The sequence below is a fragment of the Octopus bimaculoides genome, chromosome 14, assembly GCF_046866305.1.
Source record: "Octopus bimaculoides isolate indiv1 chromosome 14, ASM4686630v1, whole genome shotgun sequence".
Lineage (NCBI taxonomy): Eukaryota > Metazoa > Mollusca > Cephalopoda > Octopoda > Octopodidae > Octopus > Octopus bimaculoides.
This window is the reverse complement of record NC_142941.1, coordinates 13157068-13173624: the sequence shown is the minus strand read 5'-3', so window position 1 is coordinate 13173624 and position 16557 is coordinate 13157068. Positions and strand designations below refer to the sequence as shown.

The 16557-nt window shown below is 38.7% G+C and overlaps 1 protein-coding gene across 1 annotated transcript in view; it reads right to left on the bottom strand.

Moving 5' to 3' along the window:
• Positions 1-16557, bottom strand: part of LOC106868927 (uncharacterized) — a 51920-nt gene that overhangs the window by 16471 nt on the left and 18892 nt on the right. The gene's annotated exons all lie outside the window — the stretch shown is intronic.

Here is a 16557-nt window from a genome sequence, read left to right as displayed (position 1 = left end):
GTGTATATTGAGGGACTGTTTTACTGTCTTTGTTTTTTAACATTTTTTATTATTCTCAAAGACTTTTGATAATCTTTTTCTAAAAAAGTGAAACTGGTTAAGTAAATAAATAATTTTAAAAAATAAGTGCATTTTCAAACCTTCTTTCATATAAGTGCCACACCCTAACAGTTGAGGGAACCCGTGGAAGAGGTAGGCCCAGGAAGACCTGGGCTGAGGTGGTGAGGCAAGACCTTCGTACATTGGGCCTCACCGAGGCGATGACTACGGACCGAGACCTTTGGAAATGGGCTGTGCGTGAGAAGACCCGGCAAGCCAAGTAAGATCGTTGCCAGTGCCCCTGGACTGGTTCTTGTGCGGGTGGCACATGAGATGCACCATTTTGAGCGTGGCCGTTGCCAGTACCGCCTGACTGGCTCCTGTAGGATTTTCGAGCGAGATCGTTGCCAGTGCCCCTGGACTGGCTTGTGCGGGTGGCACATAAAAGACACCATTTCGAGCGTGGCCGTTTTCGTGCGGGTGACACGTAAAAGCACCCACTACACTCTCTGAGTGGTTGGCGTTAGGAAGGGCATCCAGCTGTAGAAACTCTGCCAAATCAGACTGGAGCCTGGTGTTGCCATCCGGTTTCACCAGTCCTCAGTCAAATCGTCCAACCCATGCTAGCATGGAAAGCGGACGTTAAACGATGATGATGATGATGATGATATATATATATATATATATATATAATACATTTCTAAATCTCTTAGAGAAATTTATACAGTAGTGATACGATAAAGTAGTTGTATGCTGTCAACTTCATGTGACAGTCCCATGAAGGGAAATACAATGGGCTTCAATTTGTTTTTCTGTCTACCAAATCGGCTCACAAGGCTTTGGTTGGAGTGGAGATATAATAGAAGACACTTGCCTGTATTCTATACTTGCAGAGGGTGGATAGTTTGACAAGATCAGATGAGAGGACATTAGGCTCTGTCTGCTTTGGCATGGCTTATATCTATATTTATAGCCCTCCTCTGTCTCTCTCTCACGCGTATGTGTCTGTGTATAGATATGATTGTGTGTGTGTATATATATATATATATATATATACATATATATATATATGTATGTATATGTGTGTGTGTGTGCATATATATATATATATATATATATGTATGTATATGTGTGTGTGTGCATGTGTATATATATATATATATATGTATGTATATGTGTGTGTGTGCATGTGTATATATATATATATATATATATATATATATATATATATATGTCATTAAGCTGGTGAAACTGATCAAGTACCATACTTCTGCTAGATGATATTCCTACAGAAACAGAGACCGAATAGATAGAGTGAGGGATAGGATTACAATTTTAGAATATATTGTTTCAGAGATGATAGAGGTCATCAAGGTTGGCACAAAAAAAGTAAAGAATTGTTGTTGTTGTTTAACCCTGGGTCAGCCCTGATGAAGCAAACCTATGATTAAAGGTTTTCCAGTCATGACCATCCCATCTTTTAGAGTGGAGTGCCAAAAGAGATTTTTAGGTTTTACTTAAAGGCCATTCCTTTTGGGATGTATGCTTGCAGAGAGATGTTACAACTCTGGGTAACTTGGAGAGAAAAGTAAGGTGTATCAAGGAATCTATGCCCCCAACAAAACATGATTGTAACCAGGGTTTATCAGGATGAAGGAAGTCACCCTAAGCCTTGAAAAACAGAACCTCGACTTTATCATCATAGTATTTACATCTACTTTCTATACTGGCATGGGTAGGAAGAGTCGAGTTAGCTCTCATTCAGAGTTATTGTCGTAGATGGGTTCGGTGAGAATTTATCACTAAAACATTATTAACCTTTTGCCTAACCTGTGTATCATGTGTGACACACAGGACATATTTTTGTTGGTGTCATGCATCAGATATGATACACGTTCCCAATTTCTTTTCAACCACCACAGTAACATGAGACTTATAAAAAGGAAGGCTTTATATTACTCAGAACATATGAAACAAGGACTAATTTAAAAATCTGGAAACAAAGAAGTTTAGGATAAACTTACTAAGACGCTTTGGACAAAAGGTTAAATATGGCAGGGTATCTACAATGAGGTGCCCTTTCTATCACTAATCACTTTTATTTTGGTAGCAGTAATAGAGAAGTTATGTCCTCCACAAGACAAGACTAAGGGACTTCATGAACCTGCACTGTCTTCACTTATTTGCCAAATGTTCAATTTAAACATTTTAGCTGCTGCTGTTGTAGTAAGCCCTAGTCAAGCGGACATCATCAAAAGTATTCAAGCAATAACCATCCAGTCATTATTTTTCAGATAGGTCCTTTCCTCCCATACTTTATGCTTCTCTGCTCATTCCAAAGCATAAAATCTCCCCCTTGGGGTTCGTAGTCTTGTAAACTGCACAGTAACCTCATTAGTGTTGGAGGCATGAAAAATGCACTTAGTACACAAATGTAAAGTGGCAAGCACTAAGAAAGGCATCTCACCACAGAAACTATGCTGAAGCAGATACTGGAACACAATGCAGTCCTTGGACCCATGGACATTAAATGATGATGGGCATTTAGGATCATGTTATGCAATGCCCCCCCTGGCTTTTTTAAGTAGGAGGATGTAATTTGAGGGTGTTTGGTTGCAGTTTCTAGAAGGCTGACTGCATGAAGGCTCTCTCACTGACATGTTAGCTGTAATGTATGGAGGTAATGATAGAGTGGGAGTGTTTAAAACAGCCAATGGTTGCAGGGTCGGGGGTGCAAAGGCAAAGCTCTAATTTGGAAGTAAGAAACAGGTCATGCAAATTGGATATGGACGAATGGTTGCTGGAAATGAAAAGTCTGTATGTGGAGAATGGCAAAGAATTTTGCTTTTTGCACCGGTTGAACCAACATGAGAGAATAACGAAGGCTACAGATCAAAGAGGAGTGTTACAATAGGTAGATAAGCAGTTATTAAATTCTAGAGAAGAGCTACAGCTAAAACCAGTTATTAAACAAACACTAGAAAAATGGATGGGAGGAATAGGTGAATATTTTAGGAACATGCAGTGAAAATTTACTGAACAGAACCTCAGCTAAAACCAGTTATTAAACTAATACTGGAGAAGTAGAGGTGAGGAATAGGTGAATATTTAGTGACAACTTCAGAATAATTGAACAATACATGGTAAGTGAACACTTCTGAATGACTGAACAATACATGGTTAGAGAACACTTTATAAACATTTAGTGAACAACTTTCATAGACAGCAATACAAATTACTAGAACACATTTCACACATTTGCAATAATCATTTAAATTTAGTGATCATTCTAACAAAAATTTGAAATGGTATACATTTTTAAAGTGTTTTGAACAACTAGTAAACACCTGTAGTTGACAGTTAATAAACATTTTAGAACTGAAACACATCAACAAATAATAAACAGTTTCTTGAAGAAATCACTTAGGGTCAAACTGAAAACTAAGTAGATCTTTCAACCTTTTAGTGTTTACATCAGCCATATCCTGCCCAAATATTCTAGCTGTGTTATGTTCAAACTAACTAGATCCGGCCTCTCACACCTATCCTACAATGTCATTCTAAAACTAAACTATCATCAAAATCGTTAAGCTACATGATAAAGCCTGGTTAATTCAAAACAATGTGAATAAATAAGCATTACACCTGACAGAAGAATCTAACGGTTAAAAGGTAACAAATACATAAACGAATCAATCAACAAGAATTAGAGGTCACTTTAGAAAAAAAAAAAAACATCACTGAAATATTTTATAATGGTCGTAAATAATAAATGTGAACATATGTGGTCCAATTGTTAGGGTGTAACACTCATGACTGAAAGATTGCGGTTTCAATTCCTGGACCTGGCGGTGCATTGTGTTCTTAAGCAAAACATTTCATTTCAAGCTGCTCCAGTCCACTTAGCTGTAAATGGATAACCCTGTGATAGACGAGTATTCCATTGGGGGGGGGGGGATGTTGGCCTACCCACCAAGCCAGCAGGGAAGCATTATTCAAATATTACAACAATGAAAGGAATCTGTTTGGAGACCAAAAGAAAGTTGTAAATTCATTAACTGATGATAAATACACACACAGCATATACTTGTACTACTACTACTAGAACAATAATAACATAGGCACGGGCATGGTTGTGTGGTCCAGACGCTCACTTTGCACCCATGTGGTTTAGGGTTCAGTCCCACTGCATAGAACCTTGGGTAAGTTTCTTCTACATAGCCTCAAGCTGACCAATGCCTTGCAAGTGAATTTGGTGGATGGAAACTGTGGATTTTCATCATGTGTGTGTATGTATGCATAAATAAATATATAGATATACAGCAGCGGCCATAATATAAGTATCAGTTAGAACAAGTGTATTGAAATAGTTATAGAAGATTAACAACATGTTGAGATTAGATATTTTACACGTATTTAGATATATCTAATATCTACCTTTCATAAAAAATTTCAAGTGAATGGAATAAATATTTAAGTTATGAGGAAATAAACAAATAATCTTTCAAACTGCAATGGCCAAAAGTTAAGGGTCACTTAGAAAAAATGAACTACTAACAAAGGTATTTGGTATTTAGAAGACTGTTAGTGGGCTAACAGTTACTTCTTATGATCTTACATTATTGGAACATTCAACTGTCAACATGGTGGCTTGTGAGATATGCCCAGTGTCCTGTGATAAAACCAAAGGATTGTGTGCTTTCACCAAAAGAGCAAGTCAAATTCTGTGATAGCAACTACTGTTGGAAGGTCTAGAAGTGTTGTACAATGAATTGTAGCTGGTTTTAAATCATCAGGATCAACAGATGCTAAACCCAAAACCAGTAGACCCCGTAAAACTTCACCAAGACAGGATAGTATAATGGTTAGAATGTCACTGAAGGATAGGTTTAAGAGTGCTGCTGAGATATCCCGCGAGTTTAGCCCCACTTCCGATGTCAATGTATTGCGCAAAACAGTTTCTCAGAGGTTATGAGGTTCTGGGTTGCTCGGGCACCGGCAAAGAAACCTCTGATTTCCAAGAAGAATCAAAGAGCCTATCTTTGTTTTGCTCATAAACATGTTGTTTGGACAGAAGGACAGTGGCCACAGGCTCATTTTAACGATGAATTGAAGTTTAATGTAATTGGTTCTCTCAGTACCTATCATACAACTACCTCCTTCCCCTCTCAAATTCCCCCCTCCCACGTCTTCCATTTTCTTTTTCCTTCTACTGTACTATCTTATCTTACAGGTTATCCGACATCCTTATAAATGCCAATGGCATGAAAGAAAACCATATATGTCAAAGACATTTATGCAGTGTTCGTTGTATCTTTTTTTTAAGACAGTAGGGTGTGATTTGAAGCATATTTTGCTTCTATTTCTAATCTGTTGATCAAGCACATAAGGGCAGCCAGTTGTCGGCAGTAGGTAACTTATTCTAAGTTATTCTGAACTGTGCTCTTCACCTGTACAACTGTAGAAAATGGCGATGTATTTTACATGAATGACCTTGAATAGCACGATTGTGGTTAATAATACTCAATTTGAAACATCACTAAGTTACCGGCTGGTTTAGCAGGTGTGGAATAATTGGCGGTGGTAGTGGAAGGCAGAGAGAATGGAGTGAGAAAATGATGTTTAAGGAGAAATGAGAAGTCAGGAGACGGGGTTGAGACATGTATTTGGAGCAAAGAGTTTAGTTTAGAACAAGTGTTGCTGTTTAACCTCAGGGCAGACCTGTCTATCTCACCTATGCTGTTCAATGTATCTTTTTAAAGATGGTGGGGTCCAATCTGAGATAAATTTCGTTTCTATTCGTAGCAGGTTGAGCAACTGCGTAGACACCCCATCATTGGTTCATGTTTAAAAAAGAATGTCTGAGAAGTGAGACACAATGGAAGAGGGATGAGGGGAGGAAAGGGCAGTTGAGGAGGAAACATATGGGTGTTGTTTTGGAAGTTGATGGTGGTATGGTGATGGAGATGATGATGATGGTAATACTGATGGTGGTGGCATTAGTCATGTTCATGACAATGGTGAGGATGGCGGTAGTGGTGTGTTACTGTGATGAGCATGCTAATAATGGTGGTGGTAGTGGTGAAGATGGTGGTGGTGATGATGGTGGTGAGTAGTATAAAGTCAGTATGTATTGAAAGTGGGTGGTGGTGGTTGGTGGTGGGGATGAAGCTTGAAAAGCTCTCTACCTGGCAGGTGGCTTTACATTTTTTGGATGCAGTCCAGAATGAGAATATGCGTGAGTGTGTGTGTGTGTGTGTGTGTGTACACGTAACTGTTTATTTACAAACACACACACACACAAATGTTGTGTATGTATGTTTGTATATGTGTGGGTGCACGTCTGTGTATATGCGTGTATATGTATATGTATATATATATATATATATATGTATGTATATATATATGTGTGTGTGTGTGTGTATGTTTGTATATGTGTGGGTGTGAGTATGTGTGTATGTATTTACATAATATATATATATATTACACACACACACATACATCTATCTCTAGTCAGACACACATGCACGTTTTTATATTTATATTTTGTGTGCATTTATATTTATACACACACACAATGCAGATATAAAATAAAGCATGGACAGCTACAACCTTCATTTTGTCCTTCACTGAAGACAACAGGGCAAAGGCAGCACCCATTGGTGGATACCACTGGTAAACTTACTAGAAAAATAGTAGCCTGGTAATGATGTATGCACGTGTCAATATGCGCTATATGCAAACATGTGTATACACATATGTAAACAATTACATATATATATTCCTTTAGTTGTTTCAGTCATTAGACTGTGGCCATGCTGGGACATCACCTTGAAGAATTTTGCTTGAATGAATCAATCCCAGTATGTCTTTGTTTTTTTTGTTTTTTTTAAGCCTGATACTTATTACCTCTGCCAAAGCAAAGGCAGAGGTATTGTTTTCAGTCGTGTTTGTTTGGATGGATTTTCCAGGGATGTATGGCCTCATAACTGGCACAAACTGGTTAGATTTTGAGATCGATCTTGTGCTGGACAAGGATTCTGGATTATTTGTTATATTTACTTTATATGAAATATTACGATCTTACGTTGACTTTCAAGTCTTTCTCTCATTATCTCCCTTGAAACCATGATCACAGTTTCCATCTAAGTTATGGCGGCATTGCTGTTTCTAAAGTTTTATTTTCATTACTCTATTATTAATTTTACTTGTATCTCTATCTTAGTAGAAACTGATAGATAAAGAAATCAAACTATGATACATAAACAAACGGCAACCATTTTGAGCGTGGTCGTTGCCAGTACCGCCTGACTGGCCTTCGTGCGGGTGACACATAAAAGCACCCCCTACACTCTGAGCGGTTGGCGTTAGGAAGGGCATCCAGCTGTAGAAACTCTGCCAAATTAGATTGGAGCTTGGTGTAGCCATCTGGTTTCACCAGTCCTCAGTCAAATCGTCCAACCCATGCTAGCATGGAAAGCGGACGTTAAACGACAAGAAGAGAGATATTCAGTAACAATAATAAATTTAATTTATCCTTGACAATTTTTAGTTTTACCAATTTTGAATATATTGCTCCTGTTTAAAACCTCTTACCTACTTGACAATTGCATTTCTAGCTCTGCCTTGAGGGAAGCTTTACTTCTTAGACTCGCGTTTTTGTGCACAATGATGTTATTAAACCTTTGTTAACAACACCATGTGCAGGTCCTTTCCGTTTTCTTTCATGCACAGACAAATTTTTCGCTATAGACCTTAATGGTTAATGAAGACACTATATCAGTAGATAGATTAAAAAAGACCTTCATAGACAGAACTGTCCCTGTTCCCACTGCAAACGACACACACACAGCATTACAAACATGCCCCCCTCACCCACCTTCACATTCCATGACTACCATTGGGATTGATCAGGTACCAGACAAGATTCTGGATTATTTTCCTGGTTTTTTTACGTAATTTTGGAGAGCAGTCAGGTTCATTTCTTAGTATTCTCGTTTGTGAGAGCAGTTGAATTTATTTCAAATATTTTAAAAATCACCTCCAGCTAACTGTTGAGAGGACGTTAGTGTTGCCTCGGCAGAGGTTTGCACTCTGTGAGTGCTCTTGTTCTGTCTATGTTTTACTTGTTTCAGTGGCCATGCATGGGCACCGATCACTTTTGCTGAACTACTAAGATACAGGGCCATAAACACCAACACCAGTTGCCAAGAGGTGGTGGGGAACAAACACAGACACAAAGACAAATGCATGCACACACGCACACATATATACACATACAATGGGCTTCTCTCAGTTTCTGTGTACCAAATCCACTTATAAGGTTCTGGTTGGCTCAAGGTGCCACACGCATTGGAACTGAATCCAGAACCACGCGGTTAGGAAGCAAACCACACTCCAGCATGGCCACAGTCAAATGACTGAAACAAATAAAAGAATATATATATATAGGCGCAGGAGTGGCTGTGTGGTAAGTAGCTTGCTTACCAACCACATGGTTCCAGGTTCATTCCCACTGTGTGGCACCTTGGGCAAGTGTCTTCTACTATAGCCTCGGGCTGACCAAAGCCTTGTGAGTAGATTTGGTAGACGGAAACTGAAAGAAGCCAGTCGTATATATGTATATATATATATAAATATATATATATATATGTATGTGTGTTTGTCCCCCCAACATCGCTTGACAACCGATGCTGGTGTGTTTACATCCCTGTAACTTAGCGGTTCGGCAAAAGAGATCTATAGAATAAGTACTAGGCTTCCAAAGAATAAGTCCTGGGGTCGATTTGCTCGACTAAAAGGCAGTGCTCCAGCATGGCCGCAGTCAAATGACTGAAACAAGTAAAAGAGTATGTATATATATATATATGAAATGCTTGTGTGTGCAAATTCTATTATTGGTTTCAGCCAGAGACTGTGACCATAATGGAGCGCTACCATAAGAAATGTGTTCCCATCTTGAGCAAAACCAGGATGTCTGGGTGAAAGCCAGGAAATGTCTGTGTCCATATATATATATATCTGTGTGTGTGTGTGTGTACATGCACACACACACACACAAAAAATGTGGTATATGTATATTTATATACATTAAAGAAGTCACCTTCGAAAAACATTTAGAAAGGTTTCAGTGTAGACTCATGTTTCACCAATGTGCTGGTTTAGCTTTAGCTCCCCCCCTACCCCCCTCTCATATCCATCTCACACACACACACACACACTCATTTATCTCTGTTTCTTGCTCTCTGTCTCACACATACTCATTTTTTCTCTAGATATTCTCTTTACACATTACAAACAGGTGGGTTTAACGAGATTGGTTATCAGTGGAGTGTATATTGCTTAAGATATGTTTCCAGCCTTCTCTTTCATTCATTGTACAGCTTTATCATGAAGTGGATGGGCTGGAAACATCCAAGATCATTTCTAACAACCCATACTGTCTGTTGTGTGATCAGAAACTTTACTTCAGAACTAATTGGTTTCAGGTTCAATTCTACCATGTAGCATCTTAAGAAAGTATCCTCTATAACTTCAGTCCAACCAATGCCTCAGTGTTAAGGATAAGACGACCACTAGTTTTTTAACACATGAATATAGTGTTTAAACTGCCGTGTCCCTGGAAGTCACTCTCTCTTTAATGTGCACACTCTTGCTTAGGTTTATTTGTCTAATGGACAGTTTTCTTCTTGCCACTTATTGTGACCCTTATCCAAGTAAAACAAGTTACAAATTCTTTTCTTCTTCGCTGGAATCTAGGGAGTTACATTTTATTAGTCTAGTACACAAGGCCCAAATTACAATTATAGTTACAAAACTTTGTGAATGAAACTGAAAACAGGCAGAAGCTTGCCATGTGCATTGTGTTTGCATGTATAAATGTGTGTGTATAAATGTTGATTCTGTGTGTCCCAATTGACAGTCTGAGCAAATTTGATGAGGCAGTCTTCATTCTCAAAAAAAAAAAAAAAAGTCCTTTTGTTCAACAGCTTCATCACATTGACATGTAAGGACTTCTCTGTCTTGGCACTCCATCACTTAGGACGATGAGGGCTCCTGTTGATCTGATGAACAAAACAGCCTGCTTGTGAAATTAAGGTGCAAGTGACTGAGCACACCACAGACACATATATCCTTAATGCAGTTCTCAAGAAGATTCAATATGTCACAGAATGTGATAAGGCTGGCCCCTTGAATTACAGGTACTAATTTATGCCAGCTGAGTGGACTAGAGTAATGTGAAATAAATTACCTTGCTCAAGGACAAAATGGGCTGTCAGTAATCAAACTCATAACCTTATGATCTTAAGCTGGACACCCTAACAACTAGGCCACATGTCTTCACTCATGTAAAGACCAGTGGAATAAGAATCCCTTATTAGAAGGCAAAATAAAGGGTTGACAAAAAGAATATCTGGTCATAGGGAAAATGCCTCAATAAGCTTCATCTAACCCAGGACTTCTTTTAGTTTTTATATTTCACTTATTTCAATCAATGGACACCACCTTGAAAAATTTTGTTGAACAAATTGACTCCACTACTTATCTTTGTTCCCACCACCACCACCAGACAACTGGTGTTGGTTTGTTTACATCCTTGTACCTTTGCAGTTCAGTAATAAAAAGATACTGATAGGATAAGTATCAAACTAAAAAAAAAGTACTGGGGACCATCCGTTTGACTAAACCCATGAAAGTGATGCCCCAACATGGCCAAAGTCCAATGACTGAAACATGTAGAAAATAAGAGATACGTGTACAATTTTTCAGACTAAAATGTACACCCAAAAAAGGTTATGTCAACTTACACACCAAGATGGCTTTGGAGGAACCCAAAAGATGATGTTTGAATGTTTACATTATATACTGTTGACTTGTGCACCAAAAAACACAGTAGTAATTCCTACTGTGGCATCTTTTACTATAGGTAGACTTAGAAATTGGTTTTTGGAGTGTGGTGGAATCTTTTATACATCAGGATACCCGAGAAAAATTTTGGCAAGCATAAGAATTGAAGAGGAAGAAACTAGAGATAGACAGATAGATAGACTGACGTATGTATGTATGTACGTGTGCATTGTGTATGTATATATATGTGTGTGTGTGTGTGTGTGTGTTGTGTACATATGTTTGTGTATGTGCATATGTTGTGTGTGTGTGTGTGTCTATATATATATATATATATGCATGTATGTTATGTGTCTATATATATGTATGTTGTGTACATATGTTTGTGTGTGTGTGTTGTGTATGTGTGCATGTGTGTATACAGAGAGAGAGAAGAAAGGAGGAAAGAGAGAGGGATGATACTGGAACTGAGAGTAACCTTAGAAGATTCAAAGAATCTACAATGTCAGACCAAAGTCAAAGAAGTTAGAATGAAGGTGGGGTGGGTTTGGGCGATACAAGGAGAAAAGAAAAAACAAACAACTTGACAGAGGAGGAAATGCTGCAAAATATCTATGCTATAAAACAGATTTAAATGTCTAGAAGTATACACATGCACTTTAGTATGCGTGTGTGGGTGTTTTGTGTGATCTATCTGAGTCTACATACATACATACATAGGGTAAAAAATTGGGTATTAATTAATATCAATTTAATACCAGACACCAAGCACATTAAAAAAATCACGGAGATTCAGAAAAAATATCTGAGATCTCAAAGGATTATTGTATATGTATATATGAAAATATATATATAAAAAGGAGGCCACTAGGTGGACTGCTAATGTGCTAGAAGTAGACACATGATATATGATCTTCTTCTAGCACATTAGCAGTCCACCTAGTGGCCTCCTTTTTATATATATTTTTATACATACATACATACGTACGTACGTACATACACGTGAGTGTGTTTGTGTGCATATGTACATGCATGCATGCGTGTGTGTATGCATGTATATATGTGTGTGTGTGTGTGTGTGTGCTAAATGCAAGCTGGGAGAATTATTACAGCGCCAGGCAAAATACTTTGTGACATTTTGTCCATCTTAACTTTCCGAGTTCAAGTTCTGTGGAGGTTGACTTTGCCTTTCGTGCTTTTCGGGGTTGATAAAATAAGTACCAGACGAGTACTGGGTTTCATGTTATCGACTTACTCCCACCTCAAAATTACTGGCCTTGTCCTTGTGCCAAAATTTGAATATTTGGTGTAACTGGTTGCAAAATCAACCAACAAGCAAAAGAGACGTGGTTCTAACCCAGTGATAGGGTCTGTTCTCTTTAATTCTTTTTGAGTTTCATATAATATACGTAAAAAAACATTGGATCATTTGCATTATAATTGATATGTAGATATAAAATGATGGGCGAAATGAGCAGGGAACAGATAGGGTTGTAAAGGTTCTGTTAGTACAGCTTCTTAATCAACCTCTATCGTGGGTGCCATGAGAAAATGCACCCAGTACACTGTAAAGTGACTGGAGATAGTAATGACATCCAGCCATGGAAACCAAGCTAAAGGATATGTACAAGCACCAGTCTAAGGGAATAGTGGTTCCCAGTAAGAAAGGACTCAAACTTTGATGACCCATCAAACCCATGGCAAGTGGACATAAGATGAGGAGTTTATATTTTTGCTTTCATTTTGGTTCTCTCAAAATATTCCCCTTAAAATTATGACATGGCAGTTGATTTTATTAACCCACAACGGATAAAGGACAATGTCTACCCAACCATCCCTCAGTAGAATTTGAACTCAGTACCTCAATGTTTATCTTACCTACTAATCTAATTTCACCTTCTAAATAATAATAATGATAATCCTTTCTACTAAAGACACAAGGCTTGAAATTTGGGCAAGGAGGGGACTAGTCAATTACATCAACCTCAATGGTACTTAATTTATCGACCCTTTGGAAGCCTAGTACTTATTCTATTGGTCTCTTTTGCAGAACCGCTAAGTTACGGGGACGTAAACACACCAGCATCAGTTGACAAACACAGACACACAAACATATACACACACATACACATACATATATATATATATATATACGACGGGGTTCTTTCAGTTTCCGTCTACCAAATCCACTCAAGGCTTTGGTCGGCCCAAGGCTATAGTAGAAGACACTTACCCAAGGCGCCATGCAGTGGGACCGAACCCAGAACCATGTAGTTGGTAAGCAAGCTACTTACCACACAGCCACTCCTGCACCCATAATAATAATAATAATAATAATGGTTTCAAATTTTGCCACAAGAGCAGCAGTTTGAGAGAGGGGATGAAACGATTACATCGACACCAGTATTCAGCTGGTACTTATTTTTTCGACCTCAAAAGGCTGAAAGATAAAGTCGACCTCGGCAGGATTTGAACTCAGAATGTAGCAATGGATAAAATACCCCTAAGTATTTCGTCCAGCACGCTAACGATTCTGCCAGCTCGCTGCCTTAATAATAACAGCAATAAAAGTTCATTTGCTCCAAGGGCAATGAGCAATGGGACATTGCCTGGAAAAGTTGCATAATGTCTTGGGAGTGAAATAAACAAATGAGAAAAGAAAATCAACATATTAACAAATACAATGATGATGACTTGTTCTTTTGTGTTTTTTGCTGCCCTAGATATTGTTGTGGTGTCAGGTGTTTTGTCTTCATGCTCTAGATACCACCCAGCTGTTATAGTCCAAAACAATATCTGTTTCTTCACACACAAAGAGAAACATCACAAATGTCTTTATGACCGGATTTGGTCTGCACAAAAAAAATCTAACCTTGATTGACTACTAACAGCAAACAGCTATATTTTAACCTTATTGAACATTGAGACAGCCATCACGCAACAATTCTGCAGGCAAATGGATAAACTACAAGTGTTTATGTGCAAGCATGGTTGCATGATTAAAAAGCTTGCTTTGCAACGGTGTGAATTTTGGGTTCAGTCCCACTGCATGGCACCTTGGGAAAGTGTCTGCTACGATAGCCCAAGGTCAATCAATGCCTTGTAAGCGAATTTTGTAGATGGAAACTGTGTGGAAGCCTATTGTGTGTTCACGTTTGTTCCTCACTGCTTGGCAACTGGTGTTTGTTTCTGTCCCTGCAACTTAGCAGTTCAACAAGAGATTGCTAAGCTAACTACCAAAATTAATTAAAAAGAAAAAAGTACTGGGGCTGATTTGTTATTTCTTTATTGCCCACAAGGGGCTACACACAGAGGGACAAATAAGGACAGACAAATGGATTAAGTCAATTATATCGACCCCAGTACATAACTGGTACTTATTTAATCGACCTGCTTGCTTTTGAGGGTGTGCTTGTGCGTATCTTCAACTACAGCACCAGGCTTGTGTGTGTGTGTGTTTATGTGCATTTCTCTCACACCACTTGTTTGCTGAACAATGCTTTCTTATAGCTTCCTGAATATTTTGATACAGTTGACAGCCACTTCTCAGAAATAAAAGGTCAAACGAGGCTCTTGTTCACAGAAACTCTTTTCAGAAAATGTATATTCGGCCTAGTCAACTAAATGACATTTGTTGTAAGGTTGCAACCTTAATCTTATAAATCTGCAAATCCACTCAAATATTGAAGATTGCACTTTATATTTCAATTGTTAATGCTCTTGTTTAACCCCAGGTTACCAATGAATCAAGAGACCAGTGATCAAAAGCATTCCCTTTATCAATATTCTTGTGCCAGGCCGTGAGCTGGCAGAGAAGTTAGCATGCCAGGCAAAATGCTTTGCAGCTTTTCATTCATCCATCTTTGCATTCTGAGTTCAAATTCTGCCGAGGTCAACTTTGCTTTCGACCTTTTGGGGTTGATAAAATAAGTACCAATTGGGTATTGGGATTGATGTAATCGACTTATCCCTTCCCACCCAAAATTGCTGGCCTTGTGCCAAAATTTGAAATCAATATCTTGTACATGTGTGTATGTTCTCTCAAACATATTCGGTTTCCGTTGTTGGTTGAGAGTGATTAAAGAGATATGTGGTTGCTATTTGTAAGCAATGTGTTGACTAAAAGATGTCAGGGAAAAAGTCATTGGGAAGAAAAAAATAAGGAAACAAAAAATATTTTAAATCAGTTATTAACTGACAGTACATAATTTGTACACAATTTATATATGATGCATTTACCCATGTGTGGGGAAAAATCTTGTATTCAATTTTTTAAGCAAAGGAAGACAAAAAAATTTCAGTTGTTTATTGGCAATACACGACATGTACAGATTAAAAACACTTTACACAGTATTATGGCATTACGTGAATATTTAGTATTTTTAATGTTGACAACTAAGACGAATATTCTAGTCCATGCCACCAAGAAACTCTGCCAGGCCTGTTGATCAACACATAAATGTATGAAGGCGTTCTTGTAGCTTAGCTGCACATAACTATTTTTCCCAGTGACCTTTTTTTTACCTGGATTTGACTAATATCATCCACTACCAAGATCATAAATTCAGAGCTAATTTTTTTAATGCTCCTTGCATTAAACAATGTGAATAAAATTTTTGGCGTTAGGAAGGGCATCCAGCTGTAGAAACTTTGCCAAATCAGATTGGAGTCTGGTGTAGCTATCTGGTTTCACCAGTCCTCAGTCAAATCGTCCAACCCATGCTAGCATGGAAAGCAGACGTTAAACGACGATGATGATGATTATACACTTCAAAAAGATGCTAAAAAGAAAAAAAAAGAGAAAACTGGGGTTGGTTGGGATAGGAGCAGCCGAAGACGCAAAGGCAAAGGCGATAGGCCGCATATCCCAGAACAGGAGAGGCGCTCAGCCACACCCTGTGGTAATGACCGTGATAGCGTTGCCACGGAGAATGGCCAGCAACACTCGCTGCAGTAGTCACTCCACTTTGAGGGGGCTCGTTTCTATGACGGGCCGCCATTATCCCTATTTTGCAGAGGAAATTGGTGATATGAGGTCTTAGAACACCTGTTGTCTCGACAGCAACCAGTCAGGTTCTTGTACTTATTTTTCTCTTCTCTGCGTAATGGGCAGCGACACCGGGGTTTGTGGCAGATGCATTAAATATAGTTCTGTGGTGTTATGAGCAAAGCTGTGTTATGAGGGAAGGATCGGAAGTAAGGGAGTAGGTATGTCCTGTTGGAAGTGGGGCCTGTGGGTCCCACTGGAAGGGCCGTGGTGGACATGCGGGGTCAGTGAAGGGCGAGGAGCAAATTGATGGTGAACAGCGCATCAGAGCAGACGTGTTAGACTGTACAGCAACAGATAGCGCACGTGGACATTGAGTGAACCTTGCAGATTGAGACAGAGCACGTGGACATTGAGTGAACCTTGCAGATCGAGACAGAGCACGTGGACATTGAGTGAACCTTGCAGATCGAGACAGAGCACGTGGACGTTGAAAGTGACCCGTTTTCCAGACTGACAGGTAAGACTACCACAACTCTCTCTTCGCTTCCATCTTTTTCTTCCTTTATGTCACAAGTTCAACACCAGCTTACCTATGTTAAGAAATCGTCGAGTAGCAAACTGTAGCATCGCTTTTTAAACCAAAGTGTTACTTTTATCTGCCATGCATGGCGCAACGATAC